Source organism: Salvia miltiorrhiza, chromosome 8, assembly GCF_028751815.1.
Source record: "Salvia miltiorrhiza cultivar Shanhuang (shh) chromosome 8, IMPLAD_Smil_shh, whole genome shotgun sequence".
Taxonomy (NCBI): domain Eukaryota; kingdom Viridiplantae; phylum Streptophyta; class Magnoliopsida; order Lamiales; family Lamiaceae; genus Salvia; species Salvia miltiorrhiza.
In genome coordinates this window covers 53,784,256-53,812,141 of record NC_080394.1, presented here as the reverse complement: position 1 = coordinate 53,812,141, position 27,886 = coordinate 53,784,256, and the positions used below count along the sequence as shown (strand labels likewise).

The 27,886-nt window shown below is 39.3% G+C and overlaps 2 long non-coding RNA genes across 2 annotated transcripts; both read left to right on the top strand.

Annotated features, from left to right (window-relative positions):
* Window positions 1-4,751: 4,751 nt before the first annotated feature.
* LOC130999159 (uncharacterized) lies at window positions 4,752-11,051 on the top strand. Its single transcript, XR_009093430.1, has 2 exons — window positions 4,752-5,152; window positions 10,754-11,051. It is a non-coding gene; the product is annotated as an uncharacterized LOC130999159 (long non-coding RNA).
* LOC130999156 (uncharacterized) lies at window positions 7,222-9,836 on the top strand. Its single transcript, XR_009093427.1, has 2 exons — window positions 7,222-8,951; window positions 9,550-9,836. It is a non-coding gene; the product is annotated as an uncharacterized LOC130999156 (long non-coding RNA).
* Window positions 11,052-27,886: the final 16,835 nt, after the last annotated feature.

Below are 27,886 nucleotides of genomic sequence, written 5' to 3'. Positions count from 1 at the left end.
TTCACCGATCATAAAAGCTTGAAATATATATATATATTTTTTTTTCAAGCAATGGGATCTGAACATGAGACAAAGAAGATGGCTCGAACTAGTAAAGGATTATGATTGTGGTATTAACTACCACCCAGGCAAGGCCAATGTAGTAGCCGATGCATTGAGTCGTAAAGTCTCGTCTAAGTTAGGATACTTTCTCACGAGGGAAGAAGAACTCATAAAAAAAACTTTGACAAGATGAGGATAGAAGTGATTAAATCACCTAATACAATAGCGAGTGTTGTTGCGGCAATACCCAGTTTGAGAAAAATAGTGGTAGAAGCACAAAGGAAGGACGAAAAGATGGAGAAGCTACGAGGAAGAATAAGGATAAGAAGTTTCAAGAATTACAACGACGAATCAGTTAATGCTATCTTCTTTGAAGGGAAGATATGCATGTCCATGACAATGAACTTAAGAATAAGATAAAGCCATGGCACCCATATACTGTCACCAAGAAGTACTAAGATGTATTAAGATCTAGAAAAATTCTAGTTAGGAGGCATGAAACGAGATGTAACCTCATTTGTTGAAATATGTCTTGCGTGCTAGCAAGTGAAGGTTTTACAACATATCATATTGTTATTTTGAGTCTTCAAGCTCATAAAGTCAAGCTTAATGTCGTGTTTGGGACAAACTGAGCCCTTAACGAACCAATGAATTTCGTTGTCGAAATGGATTTTTTTTTTCGAATCCATCATACTTAAGCAAAGGTTGTCACGAAAGGGGGCAGTCAATGCCCACATGACTCGAGATTCCTTCGATAAATGAATAAAAGTTTATAACGCCGTTTTAGGCTGACTGCCTACATGCTCGAAATGGTTGGTCTCCTTACAAACTGTTTAAGTTGCCTTAAGAATGCTCTAGAGATATTAGTCATTATAGTTCCGCTTAAACGACATAGAAATTACTAATAAGGTATGTTGAGGACGACCGAGCTAAACCGGGGTGAAAGCTGAGAACATGTTTTTACCAGTTATCAATCGCCTATCGATAGGTTGGCAAATGATGCGTTATACCTGAGGAAATATAGATCACCACTCTGTTGGGATGAAATGGCGAGATGATTGAGATCGTCCGTCAAATCAGAAAAAGGAATCAAGGAGGCCCAGGATAGACAGAAGTCATATGCTGACAAACGCCGAAAGGACCTACAGTTTGAGGATGGAGAGAAAGTTTTTCTGAAGGTTTCTCCATCAAGAGGAATCGTTAGATTCGGTGTAAAGGGTAAACCTAAACCCCGTTTTATAAGCTCATACGAGATTGTAGAAAGGATAGACCCAATAACTTACTGGTTGGCGTTAGCGCTAAGCTTTGAGAATGTGCGTAATGTATCCCATGTGTCGCAAATAGAGAAGTATGTTTACGATTCAAAGCATATGATCCATAAGAACAACATTATTATTAGTCAATATTTGAGTTACGAAGGAAGATCCAAATCTATCTTAGATCGGGAAGTTCAGGTACTAAGGACTAAGTCAATACCGATAGTAAGGGACCTATGAATATATCATGGTCAATAATAGACTACCGTCTAACAGGAAAGTGAAGTACTCAGAGTTATTTTCTGAGGTACAAATTTCGGGACGAAATTTATGTTAAGGGGGATAGTATGTAATGCCCCGACTTTTTATTAAGGATTATAGACTTTTAATTATTGATTTAAGGATTTCTTATGGTAATTAGGGTTCAGCATCCATTAATAAAATACGGACTTATGTGAATTTGATGATTTACATACGTGATGATTTATTTTTATTTTTATTTCAACGGATGATGCACTCAAAATATTTTTTTGAGTCCATTAAGAGAATGATGGAGCTCAAAGATTTATTTTGAGTTTTCAAAAAAAAAAAAATTATGTATTCATTTATTTTTACCGAGAAATTTAGGAATGATGAGTTATAAAAATTTTCCATCAATATTTTTCTCAAATTACTATGATGTATTTATAAATTGAGAGAGTGCACTAATGTTAGTGCTATTTAAAAAGCAAGGAGAAGCTACTCATAATTCCTCTCTCTAACTTTTTCGTAGGGAGAAATATTTTTCTTCCCAGCGTGGGAGAAAAAGTCCATGAGCGTGGTTAGGAACAGGATGTTTCGCCCATCCCCGCCACCCACCCCCTGACCCCTGCCGCCCGCCGCCTTACCTCGCCGGACGACCACATCACCGGCCTGCTCTCTCTCTCTCTCAGCCTCCGCCTCTCCCCCCATCACACCCAAAACTCCACCCTCTCTCTTCCTCCCCATCTCTCTCGAAGAGTCGCCGCGCGGGGCTGCTGCAGCTGCTGCTGAAGGAGCGCCGCCGTCGGTCGCTGCTTCGCCCAGAGTCGCCGCCTGGAGCTGCCAGCCCGGAGTCTCCGCCGTTGCTGCTGTTCCGGAGCTGGCGAAGGACGGCTGAGCAGCTGCTGCCGACTGTACCCACCGACGCTGCGCCAACTCCGTACACCTACTTCCACCTCCGGTCTCGGCCACCACCGCCTTGAAGCTGCTACTGCACTCTCTTCTTACGGAGTCAGCAGCAAGAACTCACCAGGGAAGCACAGGCGCCCACGCCAACGCCAACCATAGCCGTCCAAAACTGCCGTTCTCCTGCCGGTGATGGATTCGAATTCGCCGGAAGTCCATCGTGACAAGGGGGGCCTCAATCTTCCCCTGGTCTCTTCTAATTTTGACAGTTCTCGATCTAAGTCCCCTGCCAATTTTCCGTCTCAGCACCCGCCTCTCGTAAAGCCGGGTTATTCTTCCGTCGCAGTGGCTGTTGGGCAGCGCTCGTCGGGTTTTTCATCGGCGCAGAGTTTGATCGGTGATCCTAACCAGGCCATCCCTGGTTTGATACAACCGCTGCCGTCTGTTGTTACTTCAGTAGCGCAGGTGCCGGGTACTGCTCTGGCTGTTTCTTTCGCTGCGAAAGTTGCTGATAAAGTCCAACCCAAATCCCTTAAGAAGCCGGATGTTGCAGAGTATGGCCTTCGAGGCCTTCCAATACAGCGAGAAGGAAAGGTTGTCACCCTCTCAGTGCCCAAATCGGAATATCAAACAAAGTTGGAAGAGTTTAAATTTGCACTAATCGGTAGACTTATCCAACGTAAAGGGGACAAGCCACGCACGTTCGCCGACCTCTCTCATGAACTTCGAACCATATGGCAGTGCGCCGACTGTCAACTGGTGCCCATGGCTAAGGGATTCTTCGTTGTTAAATTTTTTACGATGGAAGAGAAAAAGAAAGCTAAGGGGAGTTCTTTTCTCCAACTGTCAATCGGCCACGTACGCTTCCGTGAATGGACTAGGTATTTCGATCCGTATAAGGAAGTGTCGTCTCTGGCTCAGGTATGGGTTCGGATATATTATCTCCCTGTGGAGTTATGGACTCCGGTGATTATTGCTGGTATAGGTCGTGTGCTTGGTCATCCTCTGCGAATTGATAATGCCTCCGCAACTGGTCATGTGGGACACTTTGCGCGGGTTTTGGTGGAACTTGACATGGCTTTGCCTATTCTCAACTCGATGTACATTGATGACGGCGATAGATCGTTCTACATTGAGTTTGGTTTTGAATCTATGCCCCTTTTTTGCTCGCGTTGTAAACTTACAGGTCATTTAACGGATAAATGCCGGAGAGCTGATAGGGCCACGAGCAAGCAAAAGATCACTGAGCCTCCTGCTGTGGTTGTGAAGAATCTTGATAAGGGAGAAGGTCCGACTCCTACATGGCAGCCCAAAGTTGATATTCTTAAAACTCTATCAGGTACAGATCTTCTAGACGCGGCTACAATGCCGGTTAATAAAAATGATCTCCCTCTGGCGGGGGATGCTAACCGATATCAAGCGCTAGATGAGGATGAGGATGAGGAAGTGGAGGAGACTATCATTGCGGACTCCAATTATGAAGCAGAGGCTTTAAATGAGGAAGAAAATGATGGGTCGCCTCACACGGACAAGGCTAGTGATAAGGAGGGCTCGAATGTAGAGGGAACTTTGGAGTTGGATCCTGGAACGAATAGTGGAGCTGTGGTTGAGCAACAACCGGTAGTTGGGGCAGAAGATTCAGCGAGCCAGCGGGTTAATTCGCCGATTAAGGAAGTTGATTTTGATAATAAATCTATTCCTTCTCCGGATGACATGGCGAGTCGTATTATTAGGTTAGAGGAGCAAGTTAATCAGGGGATGCAGTTGCTCTCGGAGCAGAAGCGCGGACGTGGTCGTCCAAAGGGCTCGGTAAAGGGACGAGAGCCTATACATGCAATTCCGGAAGGTTGTATTAAAAGTCGTCTCAGGAATGCGGAAGAAATGGGTAACAAGCCAAGGGAGTTTGTGGTTGACGTCACCAATAGGCCTAGTATGATTGCAATGAATAATGTCGTCCATAGGCGTTGGTCGGATGATTTGGATAATGATCCTGACTTTCCTTTTTGAGTTGTTCTCCTTCGCTTTTTAAGTTTTGTGCCCTTAGTCTGCATCTTGTGCTTTCAAGGGATGTTTTTTCTTTTTCACTTTATAATAAACCTCAATTTAATAATAATGTTAGTGCTATTTATTTTAATTTTGATCACAAGAGTTTTATGCTCTAGCATTTTATTAATTGATGATTAGTCTTCCATATTTTTTTTTACACATGGGTTATTCCTACACCACATTTTTATATTTACTTAATGTAACACCCCATTATCCTCCACTAATATTTTCTGTTCCCTACGACTAATCTTTTTCCCTACCACCACTAATATTTTCTTTTCCCTACCACTAACTTATTTTTATCTAATAGACATGAGTGGAAGTGTGATGAGTGAAGATAGGATTAGTGTGCTAAGGTGGTAGGGAACCAAGCTTTAATCATGAATAATGCTTTGTCCTTAATCATTCTTCCATTGCAAGACAAAGCTCATCACTTCACTCCCTCACACTTCAACTCTCGGTCACCTCCAAAAATCCCTCTCTTCCAATTTTGCTCCAAAAGATCGCCATAGATTAATCACCAAAGCTTCCAAGTTCACTTCAAGATCAAATCCTCCACCAAATCAACATAAACACCTTTCAATTCTTGAAGATTTCAAGAGGACCGTGGGGTTTGGTTTGAAGAGTGAGAAAGGAAAACTTTGATCTTTGTTTAATCTTGGGTAAGTGATTCTTATTTTCATAGATCTAGATTGTATGATGTTATATGTGAGTATATAATCTTGAGCATTTAAAGAATTTGAGATGAGATTTTGGTGAATTTCGTAGGCCTACTGACCTACTGTGATCGACGGTTTGTCGATGTCTAATAACTTTGAAAATTTTATAGCAAGTGCCTACATGAGTCTTGAGTACCCTGGTAAAGTTTCAAGCCATTCCAACTTCGTTTGATATTTCTTTAAAATGAAAAATCCAAACTGCACATTACTACCGAGAATTTCAGAGAACAGGGGAAAGAGTCATTCATTTCAGTAGCTTCCTTTGTGATATAGCTTTCCAAATTTTTATGGTATTAACTTTATTGTGTTAGATAGATATCCACCAAAGTTGAGTCCAGTTTGACAACGTTTACTATTTTTCAAAAATCCAAGTTTTCGATTGCTCAAAACTGCCGAATATGGTAGATCGTGGTAAAAACGTCATATCTCTCAAACCACTTGGAGTTTTCAACTCTACTTTTTTTTATAAGAAACTAGACTTGAAGATCTTTCTTTCGGTATAAGTATCGAGTCCAGGAGATGTCGGGGTCAGAACAGATTAAATTTTAAAGTTGAATCAGTGTAAAAACAGAGCATGTTTTAATGATGTTTGATTGTGATTCTTATGTGCTTTATGTGATTGTGGCCTATGTGTTTGAATGAGATTAGACGAGCCTTATATGAGAGATAAATCCAGACTTAGAACCATGATTTTCTTGAAACCTATCCTTGAACTTAAGGATTTGAGATGAGTGGAGAGTTTATATAGAGTTGAGTAAGGAGATAGAATATGAGATAGAGTATGAGTTAAGGTTTTATGAGTATGGATTTTAAAAGGATTAGAAAGGATTTTGAATTTTCAAAGAGTTTAGTTTGTGCATTTGTATGAGGTCTCTCATATGAGATGAGTTAGGTGTTGGATGTGAACATATATGACTATGTGATGAATAATTGAGCTCATATATGCGATATGAGATGAAACGAACCATCCCCTAAGATTTTATGGGAGGACCGAAAATGATGATAAAAAGGGGAAGCCGATTGTTGATTTTTTCTTAAGACGTATGATCATGTAATTGTATTCTTGTGTACTATGTGAGCTCAAATTAAAATTTTGAGAATTTTTTTTTACAAAGAAACCTCGAGTTTAGTTTTTTTTTCAAGAATGCTATTATTGAGATTAATTGTTTATGTGATTTATTTTTCAAGGATTGGGTTGAGAATGTTTTATATTATACTCTTAGCTTTCTAAATTGTAACACCCCGCTTTTTCCTAGCTAAATTTAGAGTAATTTTGAACTTAGAAGTCATGATGATTCACGCCGGATATAAAGAAAATGAATTTATTTTAATTCCAACAAAAGTGTTTAAAAAAAAACATTTATAAATTTAGTTATTAAATTTATGTGCGTCGCATATTTATTTAATTTAGCATTCAAAGCATTTTCACGAGCTTTTATTTAAGCAAACTGAACGATTATTACAGTTTTCATAATACAACCCGGAAGACTTTATTTTATTATATTTTATTTATTCACCTAATTTCTCCACCTAATTTATCCACCTACTCTTCCACATCCACCTACTCTTCCACCACTACACTCTTTTTCCCCCACCACTACTCCTACCTCCCCACCACTACATTCCATATTACACTTAGCAAGACAAAGCACACTTCATTTTCTTCCTCACACTTCACTCTCGGCTCTCACTCAATCTCTCTCACTATACTCTCTTTTCCTCCATTGATGTCCATTGAAGAAAGCTTAGAGAAGCTTCATCAAACACTACTATGAGATAATCCACCATCCAATCCAATCAAATACTATCATATTTCATCAAATTCAAGAAGCTAGAGCTAAGATCAAAGTTGGAGCAAAGTCTTGATCACCTTTTAAATCGTTGAGTAAGTGATCTTAGATTATTTATTTGATCATATTAATGATATGTGAGTGAGTATATGATCATGATTGAGTAAGGAAATCACCCAACTTATTTTTATGAAACTTTCGAAAATTAGGAGCTTGAAACCCTACGAATTTTGTTGTTTATTTTCTTGACTTGGCTTGAGTTATATGATGATGGATATGAGTTTTTGAGATGATCTAGATGATTAATGATGGATGAGATTGAAGCTTGAGGTTGAGAAGTGAAAAATGAAAAATGTTAGTTTGAGGAAGAAGATGATATATATGTGTTTCTATATGTGATTTTGTTATATGATGTTGATTTGAAGATTTGAGTAGGTATATGAGTTCTTGAGCATGCTATGATGTTAAGTGATGGTTTAGATTGATGATTAGAAGTGATGAAATGAGTTTTGGGATGAGTTGTTGTTGAGAATTATGATGTTATATTCAAGTTAGAGATATTATTAAGATATATAAGTTTTAAATACAAATTGGAGAATTTCGTAGGCCTACTGACCTACTGTGATCGATGGTTTTTCGATGTCTAATAACTTTGAAAATTTTATAGCAAGTTTCTACATGAGTCTTGAGTACCCTGGTAAAATTTCAAGATATTTCAACTTCGTTTGATAGTTCTTTAAAATGCAAACCCTAAACTGCACATTATTACCGAGAATTTCAGAGAACAGGGGAACGATTCATTCATTTCAGTAGCTTCCTATGTGATCTAGCTTTTCAACTTTTTATGGTATTAACCTTATTGTGTTAGCTAGATATCCACCAAAGTTGAGCCCAGTTTGACAACGTTTACTATTTATCAAAAATTGTAACCTTCGGTTGCACAAAACTGCCAGAAATGGTAGATCGTGGTAAAAACGTCATATCTCTCAAACCACTTGGAGCTTTCGACTCTATTTTTTTTTAAATGAAACTAGACTCGAAGATATTTCTTTCAGTATGAGTCTCGAGTCCAGGAGATGTCGGAGTCAGAACAGTTTAAATTTTGAAGTTGAACCAGTGTAAAAACAGAGCATGTTTTAATGATGTTTGATTGTGATTCTTATGTGCCTTATGTGATTGTGTTGCCTATGTGTTTGAATTTTCACTAAATTATTTTAGTGAATTTAAATCTCTTGATTTAAATTTTAATATTTAAGGTTGGGACTATTTATTTTAAATGAGGTCCGTTATTTTATTTAATTTATTGATGGACTTTAAAAATGAAAACAAATTTTGGGATTAAACCCTCATTTTTATAATATTTCAAGGCTTTTTGAGTATGGATTTTAAATGGTTAAAATGTTTTATTTCATCTCAATGGATTTTAAAATGTTTTATTATTTATAAATGAATAATGGAATTTCTTATTTATTTACATGAAAAAAAAAATGAAATGTATAGAATGTTATAAAAATGGTGCATGATTTCTTTTATGTTCATATGAACTTGTGATTTTAATGATACTAAACTTGAGGATTTTATTTCTTTCTGTTTATTGTTTACGTGATTACGTGATATTATGTGGTTAGTCACGAGGTTATGTTGGTTTTCGATTGTCTTTAATGGAACGAATTATGGATGCTAGAACCCTAAAACACTAAAAGAAAATCGAGTAAGGATATTGTTGGTGTCCTTAACTCAAGAAATTTAGTTTTCAAGTATTTATTCATTAAATTTGAAAACCCGGCGTGATGAATCAAGTATGTTTAGTACATCCATAAATACATTAAGATTAGTTTCATGAGACCTATTAAGAATAGAATTTCTTGTAGGCTTTGTGACCAGGGGAATTAGCGCTGCTTTCCCAAGACAGGTTTATATGTGATTATGATCTTCAGGCTTTGCCTAACCAGGTGGGCTTACTTTCCAAATGTACAAAGTATGATTGAGTTATTAAGCTCTAAATGTTTCAATGAAATGCAAATTGTTTATTTAATGTAATGAAAACTGTTTATCCAATAAAATATTTTGTGCACTCTGCTCTGTTTAAGGCTCGCATAAGTTAATCGATCGAGGTTCTCTTATGACCTAACACGTTGTTTGAGAATTGTGTACACCTATTAGCTGACTCGGTGGGTTGATCTCCATTCGGGCACTAATCATGTATGAGGCGTTATAAGGGTGCTCGACGGGATGTGTTCCGGAGCATTGGGTCCCAAATGGGAACTTGACTGGGTTACGCCCTCAGTTCAAGTAAAGCGGGAGATATGGATCCGTCGGTGGCTAAAAGGTCCGGGATCACAGCGAGTAACGGAAAGGGAGTGTGACATGTGCGCACAAATGAAAGAAAATGTTTTAACATGCTTAGAAGTTATTTCAATTTAAAACCTTCTAAGTCATGTCAAGTATGATTGGATAAACTGTCTTTATTAAAATATGAAATGTTTCAGAAAATGCATGCCCACTAAGTACATTAGTACTTAGCCCAAAAATACTTTCAAATGTTTTCAGGTTGGCTGGCTGGTGCTGACGGGACGGAGCTGAGGCTAGCGATAAATTCCTATGTTAGACTTCCGCTGTAGCAATTACTCATATCAGTCTTTTGTTTTCTCAACTTAAGATCTTCATGTTAAATTTCAAATGATATATTTGACCGAGCTTAGACTCTTCACTACTAAATTTATGCTAATGAATGTCGGTTGTCAGAAGCATGAAACAAAACTTGTGATCCAAAGGGGCATAGCCCGACTTTCTATCCTATTTCGGGTTTTTACAAGGTTGTTCCTTGTTTATTTCTATGAATTAGTTGCACCTCGATTATATTTATTCATTCAAGAATTGGGGTGTGACATAAATGATATTAAGTTTAAGGATATTGAATTCTTTTATTTCGTTTGTTATGTGGTTAGTCGATGTTATGTTGGTTTTTGATTGTTTTAATCGAAACGACTTATGGATGCTAGAACCCTAAAATACTAAAAGATACCCTAGACACGTAGAATTAGACTTTGTCTTGTGACAATTTTTCTTCACGAACTTACCGACTCTTCATCAATAAGGGTCCGTGCGACAGGAAATGAAGCCGAAGAAGAAGCGACTCCACGCTAGCTTAAGAACGTTTGAGGTGGGCATTACTTTTACTATACGTATATAGAGATCCCCTGCGTGTCGTAGGCCTCTTATACGAATATATGCATGAGATGATTTTAACTGTTAATTTCAGTTTATTATTATGCCCAAATGATAAATGACTCTTATGAAATGAAAATGAAAATGTTTATGAAATGAAAAGTTTATGAAATGATTGACTGCCAAAAATGTTTATGTTTTTATATGTATCCTATCTGTGTTGGTTCGCCAACTTTAAAGGAAATCCAATTGGGATCCTATGCTAGACAAAGGTCGCTAGCTAGGGTTAACGTGTACACTCATGGAGACCGCGAGTCGCTTGCGACCGGTCTTGGCGTCCGTGGTAAGGAGGCCTCCTTCCCGGCGCGTGACAGAAAGGAACAGATATGGATCATATGAAGGAAAATGGGTCGGCCGGCCAATCTTATGAAAATGAAAGAAATGTTTTAGTAAGCACAAGACTTTCAAGAAAACCCCTGTGTGTTACTGTTGGCAGTTCAATTTATATATGTATGCATGTTGTATTTTCGGCTATGCCCACTGAGTATTTTTATACTCAGCCCTGCATGTATTTCTAAATGTGCAGGTTGAGCAGCTGATGGAATGGAATGGCGTTGAGCGGGTGTTCCTTTTACATTTCAAGAAATGTAACCTTGAGTATACATCTTCATATGTATATCTCACACGTTTTCCGCTGCAAAACACTTTGATTAAGATAGCTCTATGTTATGAAGTTGTGACACGTGTTATTGGGTAACCCACCTTAATCAGTTCTCCTTTATGTGTATGTTTTATAAGTATCCAAATAATCATATATGATCATAGCATTTTATTTATGAGTGACATTTTCATATACTTTAATGTTAAGTAATTGTCCATTTCCATTTCTTTTTGTTCACCCCAAGTCATAACCCCGGTTAACCCGTCATTGGGATAGTGGGTTGTGACACTAGCTTCCTTGCCACATTTGCCCTTTGGACCTTTGCGCTTCTTTTTCCCGTCTTTCGACGAAGAAGCAGGTCCCTTGGCAGTGACAAGCACTTCTTTCCTATTGCCCAAGACTCCCTCTACCGTAACTAGAGCATTCAACAACTCATTAAGAGTATAGTTGACCTTGCTCATAACGACATTGAGACGGAAGTTCTCAAAGGATTTGGGGAGAGTGTTCAGGATGATATCGGTCTTGGCTTCGCCTTCGATACCTCATCCGAGCAAGTCGTGCCTGTCAAACAGATTTATCATGTTCATGACATGCTCGTGCACAGAACTGCTCTCGCTCATCTTACATGCTAAGATTTCTCTCATCATGTTAAAGCGAGCAGATCTCTCGGACTCCCCATAAACCTCAGAGAGGTTCAGCATGATGCCAGCCGCGTCAACCATGACCTGATGCTGGAGTTGCAAAGTTTGTGACATAGTCATCGTAATATAGCACTTGGCCATATTATTAGACTTGTGCCACTTTTTATGCGCCTCACGTTTCGCATCGGTTGACGCGTCAGTCAGGGCAGCAGGACGTGGAGTGCTAAGCACAAAACTGTGCTCCTCAGCGTCAAGAATGTACATAATGTGGCGTTTCCATTCAGTATAGTTCGGACCGGTGAGAGGATTGTTTGCAAGAATAGAGATGATAGGAGACATAGACATATCTGAATGTAAACAAAAATAAACATGTAAGAACATGAAGCACACAATTCGTAACAATAATATTGTAACCTTTTGATAAAACAATATTAATGAAACCTCCAACGGCTCAAAGAATCCCATGTGCAAGCCACGCGGGTGGACGTTTACACACGAACTCCTCAACCAGACTATTTACTTAGTCGTTTAATTTCCACCCATGTCAACTTAACCTTTTGACAAAGGAAATTAATAGTTGGACTTTGACTAGACCATATCATAATCAAGAAGGGACTCCGCGGGGAGTTGTACATTGTACTTGATATGATATCTAAGCAATGACCACAATTTAACCTTAATAATTAAATTCTCAAAATTGACATGCTCACTCGGACCATGTCGCTTTCGATTTAATTACTTTGGTTATCTTATTTAATTCCATTCTCCAAAGTACTTGTGAGAATCATACAAGCAAGCCACGCGGGGTGGACGTTTACTGCATAACTTCCACTACTTTAATGGATTTAAATATTTTTATAGAAACCTCATCTGACAAACTTATGAAAGAACAAATATGAAGTAAGCCACGCGGATGGACGTTTACTCATATCGCCAATCACTTTGTCTAGAGACCGCATGTGGAGGTCTAAAAAATAATTTTTAATTGCTTAAAAATTATTAAAACTGCTTAGTCATTTTTTTTTCAAAAGGTTTGTACATGCTCAAGCACATAATCCTAAACATGCTCATCTAGAACGCAACATGTAAAACATGCTCGCAGAATTCTAAAACATGCTTAAGAAAACGATAAACCTACTATCAAGCTTGTCTAAGCGCAATTAATAAAAATATATTAACAAGCAAAGACATAGAAAAGCAGGTAAAGAGCATAAGGGATAAACACCACGGCATGCAAAGAACAGAATTAAAGAATTAAATTCTTCGTGACCCATTCGTGGAATCCCAACATCTAATCTATTACATTTAAAACAGAAAAGAAAAGCCCAAAAACTTAAAATTTGGCCCGAACAACTTCATCCGGCCCGTCTTTGGAAAAACTCGGCCACCTAGGGTTTGGAAACCCTAGGCGCCGCCGCCTCCCTTGGCAGCCGCCCCAGCGCTCGGCAGCAGCCCGGCGTGCCAGCCTCCAGCGCGAGCAGCAGCTCCGGTCGGCAGCCCTCCAGCACGCGTCCGTCAGCAGCAGCAGCCCTCGGCACCTCCAGCAGCAGCGGCGGCACCTCCAACAGCTCCAGCGCACGGCAACAGCAGCGTCAGCGCGTCGCCCGCTGGGCGCGGCCCCGGGCGCGCACCGCCCCTACCGGCTGCCTCCTTGCCGTCTCGTCCAGCCCGCAGCCCGCAGCCCGCAGCCCTGGTGCAGTAGCAGCATGCACGACGCCTGACCAGGCGCGCGGCGCACAGCGCGCAAGCGCTCGTGCGCGCGCTGCCCTTAGCGCCGGCAGCCTTGCCGCACCGCACCCGGCACGTCTCTTCCACCGTTCTTTCGTCGTTGATTCATCGTCATTCTCGTCTCGTTCCTCAGTTTTACAGATTACAAAGGAAAGACAAATACAATTTGAAATCCTAATCTAACCACGGATTTATCTCGTGGTGAAAAAGAATTACAACGTCAAAACGACGTATCCCACGAATCAACAGACCACGAAGAACAACAGCAGTAAAAACAACGCATATTATTAATCGTACATAAATTAATAATAGAGCCAAGAAATTAATCCTGGGCTCTGATACCAATTGAAAGGAATATTAAATTGAATTAATACTCTAATGCCCGATGATCATTTCTTGGATTATTATTAATTCATCATACAACGATTAAATCCCTAACATGCTCCTATGAATTTAACAGCTGCACTTTGGTGTTAGGAATACTTACTTGAAAACTGTATGCAGAGGCTGTCGATGATCGAATCGAATGACTCCAGTTCTGATCTTCTGAACTGTATCCCGCTCAGCTTTCACCGTTGGATGGACAACGAACTATGAAAGTCCCAAGCTAGAAAACTCCCACTCGTTTCCTGCGCCTCTACAGCTCTCTCAAAACCTTAATTTTATCAGTGTATTTTTCCTGAGAGCTGACAGCTGTATTTAAATAAGAAAATGGGGGCGCAGGTTTTGGGTGTGGGGCGATTTCTAGCCCTTCTTGGGCTAGGAGACTTTGGGCCAGTCCAGGGACCAAATACAAGGAATAAAGATTGGTCTCAAATAAATTAATTATCTATGGCCAGCCCATACCATAATTAATTTATAAATATTAGTTCATTCCACTAGAGAACCAATATTGACTTACCCCTTTATTGTCGGTGATGAGTCGGGGCTTGTATTTAGACTTATTAAATCACCGTATTTAAAATATCCGACATCCATTAATTAATTAGAGCTCTGACAGCTTTAATTAATTAATCTCTTTGTAATCCTTAAGTAGTACCACTCAAACCTTATTATTGCGCCTGAACTTAATCAACCTGTAGGGTTTAACGCAATAAACATTATTGAGCTCCTTAAGGGGATGTCATTATCCTATATCGGATACGAGTACTAATACAAATAATCAAATATCATATATTAACCGCTATCACCCAAGATACAGAGTACTCAAGTTACTATATAACTCTCACTCATAGTAAATCAAAGTGATACACGAATTAACATATATATTCGAAATCTTATTAGTATTAAGATTTTATTTAAGTCGCCGAGATCTTGATTCTTCACTTAAGTCAGATAGAAGAATACATCTCATTGTGGTCCTATCAATACGTTATGACGTACCAGTATAGACAAGTAGTCAAGACAAACTACTTCCATCTATACCGCAGCCTAAAACGATGACTCGTCCTAAAGTCATCTCGGTTGTGATCATATTATATCTCTTAAGGTTAATCCAATTATATGATCTTCTGTGATCTACAACACACCATATAATCTACTTTTATAGAGATAGAGAACATACATATGCAATCATGAACACAAACAGATAGGAGATAAAAACAGTGAACACAGGAATCATTGTATACAAGCATAAAAGATTCTTGTTTTCAGTATACAAATCCAACATCCCAAAGGTAGCAAAATTTTATTTTTCACAATTCATACCTTTATACATCGAATTCATACGTGTGCTACATAAAATTCATACATTGAAAACTTCTTATTTTAAGATGTGTTCTCACGGTAGCCCCTCCCCTATATATATATATATATATATATATATATATATATATATATAGGGGAGGGCTACAGTAAAAACACTTCTTAAAATATAAATATAAATATTTTTTAATGTACGAATTTTATCCAACAGGGTTATGAATTCATACAACATGGTTACGAATTGTGAAAAATAAATTTTTGCTACCTTTGGGATTCCAACCCAGGACCACGAATTCATCCAAAAGGGTTACGAATCAACCGTAGATCTTGATGATCTAAGGGCTGAAAATCATTTATATTTTATACACTTAAGAGTGTTTTTTTATTCTAGCCCTCCCCTATATATATATATATATATATATATATATATATATATATATATATATAGGGAAGAGTTCAATAGAGACCATCAAGTTTTCAAAGAACGGAGACCAAATCCTATCCATCTAAATCTCAAGATCGGACGGCTCTAATTATTTCACCAAATTTGCCGTTCATAACTATGTGATGGGTATTACTGACTATTTACTTTTCAAGCTTAATAAAGTGTAACCGATTTCATGGCAATATACATGTTCGTCAGTTCAATATACTAAACCATGTTCGTCAGTTCATGTTTATTATCTTAATATGGACCATTGATACAATGAACATGTTCAATATACATGTTCAATATACTACACCATGTTCATTAGATTCATAAACAATGAATATGTTCAACATACATGTTCAAAAGCCCTATTTTCCCTTGTCTTTGAGTCGGTCTGTCGTCGAGTCGGAGGGGTGTCGCTGATGCTTCATCGGAGGTGGAGTCGCAGCGGCAGATCCAGTTGAAAGAGGGAGAACCGGTGATAGCTTACTTCATCTGCTGCTGTCGGCTGGAGATTTGAGAGAGACGCGGCGAAGTAAGGCCCTTGTCGTCGCTCTGAGCAGAGTCTGGGGTAGTTGGGTAGAAACGGGGGCGGCAGTCTTTGCTGTCGTTCACCGGAGGTCAGAGAGAGGGGCAAATGGGGGGTGTGGTGAGACAGGGAAGGCGACGCAGTGGACAGAGGCAACGGCGGCTCCTCCTAGGCCGTCCGCTGCCCGAGACGCGAGAGAAGGATAAGGAGAGATGACGGCGATGGCGCTCCTTCATTGGTCGTCTGTCGTCGGTTATGCGAGAGAGGGACGACGCCGGAGGTGGTTATCGGCGATGATTTCGCCGGGAAAAGGGGGTGGCGTTTCTGTGAGAGAGGGAGAAAGGGGCGGTGAGAGAATCGATGAGAAAAGAGAGAGAGAGAGAGAGAGAGTGAGGAGAGATGCTTTCATTTAGGGTTTTTACTTGTTGAGAGAAGAGAGAGAGTGAAGAGATCAGATCCAAGAATCGAAAATGAGAGATTTACGGGATCTGATGAACATCATTAATTCATTTAATGCAGAATTTACATATTTAACCTTTTTGATTAAATAATTATAAATCACTAATATTTAATTACATAAAAAAACTAATTCAGATGCTATCTGGTTCGTTGATTGGAGTGAGATGAATGGCCTTGATTTGGTCTTTATTCTTTATCTAAGGGAGTGGTCTCCATTGAATGCGACCATATATATATATATATATATATATATATATATATATCCAATGAGACCCCCTAATTTTAGTGAGATCTAGGGCACGATCTGGTGCGTTTATTTTATCAATCCTATGGCTGATATTGTATCTGGAGGGTGATTTTTTTTCTCAAGGTTCGAATCTTGGAGGGAGCAGAATATTTTAAATTTTGTTATTCATCAGTATATACTGCATTGTTCATCAGTATATACAGCTCTGTTCATCAGTATATATGTCTTATTCATTACGAATTTTTTAAATTTTATTTTTCATCAGTATATACATCTTGTTCATTAGATATACGTTTTGTTCATTAGTATTATATATCTTATTCATTGTACTCATGTTACACGAAAAATAGGGGGTCTCACTGGAGCGCGCCCCTATATATATATATATATATATATATATATAATAGCAATTAATAGCTACAACAGCCATGAGAATGCAGTCAGGTAAGGTTCGTGGCCTTTTAAGACAACGAAGCGCATATTAGTTTGTAAGATGCTTTCCCTCCAATGAATAGGTCAGGGGTTCGAGTCAATAAAAGGGGAAATGAGAAACACAAAATCTCTTGTACACCCGGGTTGATCCGTACCCAGATCCTGACCCGCATGCTAATCCAAACTCGCATCCTGATCCAAATCGTGTAAATGACACTATTCAGTTATACAAATAACACTGCTTATAGTTGACACTATTCAATTATATAAATGTCACTATAACATTTTAAAATGTTATAGTGTCATTTTCAATCTTATAATGTTATTTAAAATATTATAGTGTTAATTACATGAAGTGTCATTTATATTTCTGAATAGTGTCAATTATACACAGTGTCATTACAATGTTATAGTGTCATTTATATGAAATGTGATCTGTATGGCAGAATAATGTCAATTACAGGCAGTGTCATTTGTATAACCAAATAGTGTCATTTACACGATTTGAGTCAAAATATGGGTTTGGATCAAAATGTGGGTCAGGATCTGGGTACGGGTCAACTCGGGTGTACGGTACACCCAAGTGTACCCAAGACCACCTCAATGAGAAACCATTCATCTTTTTAAAAAATAAGGGTTAAGGTACAAATGCCTCCCTAAACAAGACACCCCTAGAGCGTATCCCTCCCCATTCTCGATGTTGGCCCAAATAAACCCCCAGAGTCAATAAAAATGGTACACTTAAACCCAGCAAGTTAACGGCCGCTAACGCCGTTAACTTAAGTTTTTAATTTTTTTTTCTCGTGGAGCCCACCTTTTAAGAAGCAGTCGCCGCCTTCTTCCGATTCTCATCGCCGCCGCGTTCGGTGCCACTCCAGAGAATGATTGTGACGTTTCCAGACATCACGCTTCCTCGCTGGCCGTTTCCCTTTCACGGACACTCCATCTCCCAACGTCGGTGCAGTGGGACGAGATAAATGACACTCCGGCATCCTAGCCCACCACCAGAAACACGCGAATCATCTGTCCACCCACGCCGGACTCCACGAAGAAGGTTCAACGCAACCCAGCAAGAAGAACAACCAATTTCAAAATCAGATTTTCAATTTCATCCTCTGCTCGCCAGGAACCAGCTTCTCGAGCTCCTACATCTTCACTGTGATCTTCCGCCTCCTCTGCCTAGCCGCGATGTTCTGCGCGGATAAGCTGTCGCCGCCGCTTGCTTCTTTCTTGGCGCTCTCACAGCTTCCTATGCTGAAATCCACCACAGGGAAGTCCACTGGCATAAGTGAGGTCGTCGCAGAGAAGAGAAGGGAAGGGCGGTGTGCGGACCGGTGTCGGAGGTTTTTGCTAATAGAAACGTCAACATTCCAAAAAACCTTCTGATTCTTGATCTGAATAGCTCCACGAAGTCGTTTAAGCTTGAACATAACCGTATAAATAGGGCAGCGAATATCAACCTGCGCCCCCCCCCCCCCGAAGCCGTGACCATATCTATAAAATAAGAATGCAAAACCCACATATTAAAAAAGCAGAAAAAACGTCTACCCTGAGTAATGCTCGCTTTACACTGCAACACAAGGGGAGAATGATCAGACGAAAGGCGGGGGAGCGCCACAGAAGTAACCGACGACCAAAGCTCGGCGAACCCCTCAAACAAAATAGCCCTATCAAGCACATATTTCACGTGATGAGGTAAAAAGTGTCTGCCCGACCAGGTGAATTTATTACCGGAGGTTGGAGCCTCAATAAAATTAGTATCAGCAATAAAATCACAAAAATCCTAACAAGAACCCCGATGAGGAAAGACCGTGATAATACATTCATGGCATTAAAATCACCAATAAACACAGTATTACCATCTGTAAAACGAAGGAGATCATTCCATAAATGGCGCCTGGTGGCCTAATTGTTCGCCCCGTGAATGATAACCACACGAAAATCATAGCCTTGCCAAGTACAGTCGGCAATAATAGTCTAAGTCGAAGAAAAAACAATGCTGGAAGTGACAGCCGGATGTGCGAAAAACCAAATATTAGAACAGTGGGGCAATCGACAATTCTGATGTCGCGGAGTAACATTCAAGCAATTCCGAAAACTTTGACGCATCTTATGAAAAGAAGACTTGGGCTGAAGAATACCCAATATAATCGGAGAAAAAGAGCGACAATGCTATTTCAGAAGCCGTTTAGACTCGTCCGTCACCCCACGGACATTCCAAACGAGAACGTTCATAAAGAGTGATGAGCACAGGTGGATTGGGTCTCCCCCAATTCTACTTCGTCAAACCAGCACCTATTTACCACATTCGTCATGGGACAAATGATGTTTCGATCACTTCGATCCACCATAAAATCATGGTTTATCAATCGCATGTCGAAAGCGGTGCTTAATGCTCGATCTCTGCAGAGCTAGTCGACTCTCCCAAAGCTCTAGCAGCCTGCTCTTGTTTGGTGGGCTTATCACGTCCTCTCTTGATCGTAAGATGAGCGTCGATCGGCATCGGGGCTTTAGCAAGAGCAAGAATCTGCTCAAGACGTTGGGCCTTGATGACGTTCTTAATGGCAAGAGTTTTCCGCTGTTCCGGAGTGGGTTTAGTAGAAAGATCCTCTTCCACCATCTCATCCACGCGCTGGTGGTGGATGTTAGGATGTTCCACAATAATCTCCTCATCAACGCTCTAGTCGTAAGTCGAAACAAGGACGGCTTGAAGCAAGTCAGGGCCCGACAACAACGCTGGCGACGTAGCTTTGATCTCAGCGTCAGCAATATGTTCCATCATGTTAGAGTCTTCATCCAACATATGTTCCTGATCAGAGCATAGATACAAGGCCGCAGATTGATTCCCGGCATTGGGCTGAGACGCGGCAAAAGGCGTGGCAGATTGATCAATATGCTTCCATAACTTTCCATCCTTCGTGGGGATCGGAGCCACCTGGTCCGAATGTGTGGTGGTGGTAACCAAATTCACCAGATTAGGTATTATGGCAGGTCCGAATGTGAATCGGCATTGGTAGGGTTGGAGGAAGGGCACCCATGTTCGGAAACTCCCAGCAGCCCTTGGACCAGCATGGACTGACTGTGAGAGGCAGAAACATTAGAGTTAGGTTAGAGCATCCACTATGGTGCTACCCCATAGTGGTGCCACATGCGTGCCACCTCAACAACTACCTCATATATTTTCCACTGTGCCACTACCTCATATTTAACTAATCATGGACCCCACTATCATTATTATTATATTTACCACTATTATCATTATATATATATATATATATATTATTTATGTATATTATTTTTTGTATAATATTTTACTTAAATAAAATTTATGTAATTACACAAATAAATTAAAATTTTAAATGATAAAATATAATTTTAAAATTAATATAATAAAACAAAAAACAATAATAAAAAAAGAAACAATTGAAAAGTAATGATGGGGTCCACAATTTAAATAACTATCCGGGTAGTGGCAGAACTTCCCCATTATGGTACTACCTCACTACTATCCCATAACTTCCTCCGACAGTGGATGCCCTTAGGGTTAGAACACCCTTGAGCAACAGAAACACCGGTGGCAGACGAAGATCGGCAGAGGGGTTCAAAGTTGGAGGAAACAATAGGCAGGTTGAGGGCCCCCTTATCTGATGAACCATGGGCAGGACGGCGACCGGATTCCATGGTAGACATTAAACGGCGGCTAGGGTTGAGAGAGCCTTGACAACATTTTTCCACCTTGGACATCAAAATTCTATTAAAATCTCTTATAAATTGCCCTAAAATATAATTATAATTACATAAATTGCAGGAAAAAAATGCTGAAAATTGCATTTTCATACTATATTGCTATACATTACCACATCAATCTATAATTGTTTTTTTAGTAATTAATTTGGGATGGATGTATATTTATCGTGCACATGTAAATTATTAAATCAAATCTACCTCAAATCATTTTTTTATTTTTTATTTTATAATTTAATTATAATTGTAAAATATTACTACTATTATCTTTTCAACATAGCTTTTTTTCCAGCTCACGGCGACGGCGCCTAACCGGCCGTGTAGCTTTTTTTCTCTGGGTAAGAGCCGGGATTGTTTGGGGACGATGGTTAGGCCGGAGTTCCGGAAACTTTCCCTTCCGCTCTTCCCTATTTTTCCTCTTTTGTTTTTTAGACGAGTACTCTTTTTCCTTTTCACGGTTTTTCCCACTGGGTTTTCTGTGAAAAGGTTTTAATGAGGCTCGGCCCTTAGTCTGCTTCCTCTGTGCTTTCAAGGGTTGTTTTTAGGGTTTTTTTCTATTCTTTTTTTTAATAAAATCGCAATTTAATAAGTATCTTTTCAACATAGCATATATCTGTGCATCCTGTGCAAAACTAATTTCAGACGAAAAAAGAAAAGAGTTGGTCCATAATTGAGAGACTTGTTTGTAAGTTCACTAATTAAACAAGCATATCTCACTACAAAGAAATTATGACGGCTAGATAGCCGTCGCTAATTATGGATGGATTACCGATGGTTTTTCCGACTACGCGCATCGGCGCCCCACAAAAACCTTCAAGTCTTCAACAAATTGGTTAGAGAGAAAATGAAAGTTGTAACAATCCTATAATTTATTAAGTAGATTCTGTTTCTAGCCATCGACCAAAAATTCTTATAAAAGTATATCAATCAAGATACATCAGAGTTATATTAAATAAATCGAAGACAGAGAAAAAAGAAAAATTACACAAATTTAAAATAGCAAGCTCATTGTTTTGACGTCAAATACCATTAACAACATCACAGGTAGGTAAGCTACTTGTAACAAAACATTAACGAATTGAATGACTTAAGACAATTTTCCAAAGACTGACAATACACGGGCTAAATTTGAAGATGTATAAATCGAGTGACAATAACGAATCAATAAGAAATAAAAAAAATTGTACCTTTAGGAGCTAAAAAAAAATGTACCTTTGCCTTTTCTTTTTAAGAAAGAGGATATTTATAGTTACTAGTTAAATCTCGACCCACAATATATCAAGAGGAAACTTAATAAAATGTACTCCCTCCGTTCCAATAAACTTGTCCCACTTTCCTTTTTGGGTTGTCCCAATAATCTTGTCCTATTTCTTTTTTAGGAAAATTTTAAGAACTAATTAATTTCTAATTAAACACTATCCTAATTAATCCCCCCTCTAAACCCTAATTTATCTCTCTCTCTCCACACTCTCTTGCCAGTTGCTCCCTCTTTTCTCTACCCTTCGACGCCTCCCACCTCCATCCCTCTGTCCTCTCGCCGCCCTCCCACCTCTGCCCTCTCGCCTCTCGCCGCCTCTGCCGCCTTCCCATTGACCTTCGCCACCTCCGCCGCCCTCCAATCTCCATCCATCTGGCCTCCGCCGCCCTCCCACCTCCATTCACCCAGCGCCGCTTCCCTCTTTTCCCCTCTGTAAATCTGTCTCCCCCTTTCCCGCTTTGTTCCGGCGCCACCGCCTCCGCCTCTCACCTCTCGCCTCTTCGCCTCCACCTCCGCCCTCTCGCATCCAACGTTCGAGCCGCCTCTTGCCTCTTCGCCTCCACCTCCGCCCTCTCGCCTCCACCGTTCGAGCCGCTTCCGCCCTCCTGCTTCATCTTCTTCGGCCGAACGGCCAAAGCCACCACCTGTAGAAATGAGGATTTACAAAAGAAATGAGGGTTAGCAATTTGGGGGTTGGGGTTTACTGAGGGTCGTGTCGCCGCTTGTGTGTGTTGTTGTGAGGTGTTGCGCTGCTCTGAATCTGAGATCTGCGCGGCGGCGGGCGGCCGGCGGTGGTGGCGTTGCTCCGCTGCGCTGAATCTGAGATCTCTGTGTGTTTCTTTAATTTCTTGAATTTCTATAAACACTTCTTGAATTTGGGGGAAATGATGTGTGTTAAATTTTTTTGTTGGTTGTTTGAATGATGGTGTTTAGGGGGTGGAGAGAGACAGATGAGGGGAAAGGAAGGATGCCGGCGCCGGCGCCGGCTTGCTGGAGTTGAGAGCGACGTTGGCAGCATAATTTTGAAGAATTAATTGTTGCTTTGTTAATAATACTTAAATCAATTAACAATATAATTAAACATGTGAGTCATACAATTTAACCTCTAATACAACTCTCCTTAATACCCGTGCCGAAAAAAAATGGGACAAGTTTACTGGGACGGAGGGAGAGGGAGTATGTTTCTTTTTTTTTTACTTTGGGGGGGGAGCGGTGAGGTTTGAACCCTGAATCTCAATGTTCGTAGACAGGAGTTCGCACCGCTTAGTGTCCTCTTGAGAACATAAAATGTATGTTTCTAATAATAAGATTTCTCCAATCCTATATTTAGGGATGTCAATCGGGCCAGCCCACTCGGTTTCGAGCCAGCCCATTCGGTTTCGGGTTATTTTCGGTTCGGGCTAGTCGGTTGTTTTATTTTTTGAGCTAAATTTTTTTGACCCTAACTCTAACCCACTCGGTTTCGGGCTAGCCCGTTCGGGCCCGCAAGTTTTACGATTTTTTATATGTTTATTTTTTTTATAGATAATCATATACTTGTAATAAAAATATGTCGTATTTTTAAATCAAGACATTTCGCTTTATTTTAGATACAAAAATTAATATTTTTTTAACATAAGTTTACATAATATCTAACTTTAATTTCGTTTCTGATAAAAATTGTATATAGATTTAACATAAATGACTATCTTTCTATGACTTTTATATCATAGATTTTTGTTATTAACCGTTGGAAAAATCAAAACATATTCTACAAACATCAAAATGTTATAATCGAATAAAAAAGTAAAGTATTAAAGTTTAAAAATCAATTATTAAGAATGTGTTCGGTTAATCGGGCCAACCCACTCGGTTTTCGGGCCAACCCTATCGGTCTCGGGCTATTTTCGGTTCAGGCCATTCGGGCTAAATTTTTTTCGGACTAAAAATTTTCAGCCCTAACCCACCTTTTTTATCGGTCTATTCGGGTCGACCCGTCGGTTTCGGGCTTTTTTGGCATCCCTACCTATATTTTAAATGGGATAAGAATCAACCAATACTAGCTAGCTTACATGATAGAAATTATAAGGACCTTTAGATAATTCAAAATTTCAATTCATCAAAATAAACAAGGAACTAACCTTAGTATTTGTATCTATCAAAGCTAATCCTTCAAAGTAATCGCCCTCTTAAAGTATTCTAGTTGTTAGTTGTTACGTTTCTTTCATTTTTTTGTGGCAAGAGAAACTCATTGTAATTGTGAAATTGATACTCCCTTATAGGCCAAAGGCTGGGTAAGGATATTAAAAATCAAATAATTTATAATAAAATAGAAGAGATAATAATTTTTTTTATGATATATTTATCTAAAAAATACTCAGATAGAAATGAAAAGAGAGATAATTATGTGTGCGTCACAATAACATGTGATATAACTAAGTAATGAATTATGTTGATATATTTGTTATGTATTGATTTTTCATTTTTTTAAAATCATATATATTATACCAAAATAAATCTTGTCCTATGTGGCATCGTATAATCACTCCATTCTAATTTTCCTCAATTCTCATTCATTCTTATTTATTTATATATTTCTAATCAATTTTTACATTATAGCAAAATAAATCATATCCTATGTGGCATCGTATAATCACTTCATTCTAATGTTCCTCAATTCTCATTCATTCTTATTTATTTATACATTTCTAATCAATTTTTACATTATAAACTCCATCCATTAAAAAATCTATTTTTATTTTTTTCTAAATGTCTAATAAGTCTCCACCTCTAATCAAACTCCATCCATTAAAATATCTAAATAAACATTATATATATATATATATATATATATATATATACATAGACCAATTTTATGTATTTTGCATATAAATCGAATCATATACTATATCAAGTGTGATTCTTTCAATAATGATTGTATGTTTCTTTTAATACCTAATAGATGATTATTTGAAATATAAAACAGACTAGCTTATCTTTCATGTAGCCATTATTCATAAACATCTGCTAAATAATTTGTCCTCCAAAATATTAAATTTTTTTATTCACACTCATTCAAATTAATTAACTACTCTGTCATAAGAAAATAAATTTTCCTAAAATACCACCAAAATTCAATTTTCACCTTGAATTAAATTCGATCCATTAAAAAATCTATATAATATTTATATATACATTGATATGAGAAATATAATTAATGATTAGTATCATAATTAACAACAAAAATTTCTTAATTAAAATTTTCAATTGTTATTTTAAATCGTTGTATTAGCTTTTCGATTTTACAATTGTGATTACAATAGCAATTAAAAAATAGATCAAATTTAAATTAACGTAGTTAAATAGATAAATCGAGAAAAAAGATTTTGCCATAAAAAGCATTTTTCATATTCCTTCGTTAAATAAGAAAATGTATCAACTTAAGATGGTATTAAATCACGTCAGAGGCACAAAGTGTTACAATGATTTTAGAAAGGTGAACGACGACCTGAAAGACAATTATAAGGAAGCATTATTATTAAATGACGATTTTATAAAAAAAAAAAAAAAAAAAAAAAAAAAAAAAAAAAAACCTAAAAAAAACCCTTGAAAGCACAGAAGGAGCAGACTAAGGGCCGAACCTCATTAAAACATTTTCACTGAAAACCCAGTGGGAAAAACCGTGAAAAGGAAAAAGAGTACTCGTCTAAACACAAAACGAAAGTAGGGAAGAGCGGAAGGGAAAGTTTCCGGAACTCCGGCCTAACCATCGTCCCCAAACTATCCCGGCTCTCACCCCACGAAAAAAAAACTAAACGGGCGGTTAGAACCAAACAGCCACCCATCAGCCCCAACTACCGTTTCTGACGCAGATGGCTATGCGAAGCCATGTCAAGACGAACCGCAGCCCTAATCTCCTCAATCTCATGCGGCCACCACCCTTCCGAACGTTGTTGGTTAGCCATTAAATCGGCCGCCTTGTTTCCTTCTCTAAAGATGTGAGAAACCTGCAGCGAGAAATCATCTAACATCTTTAAAATCCTATTCCACGCCGCCTTAAAACGCCAAGGCACATTCAAAGAACGAGAATTAAGAATGAGTATCACGTAGGTGGAATCGGCTTCAATCCAAAGTCTGTGCCATCCACGATTGTGAGCAATTTGAATCGCCGAGATAACTGCCAGTAGCTCTGCTTCAAAGGCAAAACCCGAGCCACCTTTGAAGTGAAAACAACCACGCACCACATTCCAGTTATCTCTAAACACCCCACCTGCAGCAATAGTGCCCGGAGTTCCCGTCGCTGAACCATCAGTATTCACTTTGATCCACGGCGCCACCGGTGGCCACCAATGTACCTCCACAAACTCCGGAGGAGGAGCACTCCTGGTATTAACACCCACTGCCCGGAGAATCAGATAATCCGACCAAGAATTCCACATGTAGCCTAATTTAGCAAAGTTATTATCAATCTCTTTGAAAGCAACTTTCACAGTGTGGATGACACGATGTGCTTCGAACTTTTGATTATCAAAGATACAATTGTTTCTCTGCATCCAAATGGCCCAGATGACCGTGATGATACCCGCTTTCCAGAAATTACCGATGAGGGGACTAAGTTTATACTGCCAAGCTACCACCAAAAAACTATGAATATCACTCTCTTGCAACCCTTGCGTGAAATTGAACCACCCAAGGAACGTAACCCAAATATTCTTCACACGCTCACAATTCCAGAAAAGGTGATCCTGAGACTCACTTCCTTTTAAGCAAAGCAAACAAACGTTAGGCGTGATCATACCGTAGCGGATAAGGCGATCATAAGTCGGCATTCTATTATGAAGAAGACGCCAACAGATCAAGGAACGTCGAATCGGAATAAAGGATTCCCAAAGCCAAGAACCCCAAGACACCTTCGGAAAATGATGACAATGCTTGTTGAAGGCCAGCGCAGTAGTGACATTCCCGTGCAACGAGGGTTTCCAGAAACGCACATCTCCGTCAGTGCCCAGAGGAGTGAGCAAAATATCACACACTATCTCAGGAAAAGCATTAACAAAGGCTTGCGTGAAATGCCAGACCCCATCATAGAAGTAATCTGCCACTGATTGAGTAAGAAACGGAAGCATGAAATGTGGAATACCGCATTTATTCAAAAGATTATACCCAAGCCAGTCGTCAGACCAGAACGAAGTAGAAGCGCCATCACCAATATACGAGTACGAATCCGCCACCAAACCATCAATTTCCTCACGTAAGCTCATCCAGATAGTAGAAGCAGCCACCAGAGATTTACTACGCCCAAAGCGATCGAGATATCTATCTCTAATTAAATCATATCCGAACTCACGCCCACCAACCACCTTCCACGCCATTTTCATGAGATAGCTCTTATTCATGAGGTCGAACGACCTTACCCCGAGACCGCCCTCCTCCTTAATCGAGCAGACCCTTTTCCAACTCACAGAACAGGACGGCGTTTGCTTGATGTTGCCAGTCCAAAGAAAATTACGGCAGCACGCATCGAGCTCCTTAATAAGAGCTGTCGGCCATCTATAAACCATCATGGAGTGCGTCAGGGAGCTTTGGATAACCGACCTGATCAGGCAAATCCTCCCAGCCATCGACAACTGTAATCCCTTCCATCTCGCGAACTTGTTGATCACACGATCATGTATCGGTCGAAGATATGAAGCACGCACACGGCCCTTAAAGATAGGAACCCCAAGGTAAGAAATCGGAAAATTGCCCTGAGAAAACCTCAATATGCTCCGTATAGCCCTGCAGGTCTGAGATGGAACTTTGCTAGTAAAAAAAATTTGCGACTTATCCTGGCTAACAATTATAAGGAAGCATGATACACAATGGGTTTTCTAGAAAATGACAAAGAACATATTTTATCCATTTTAA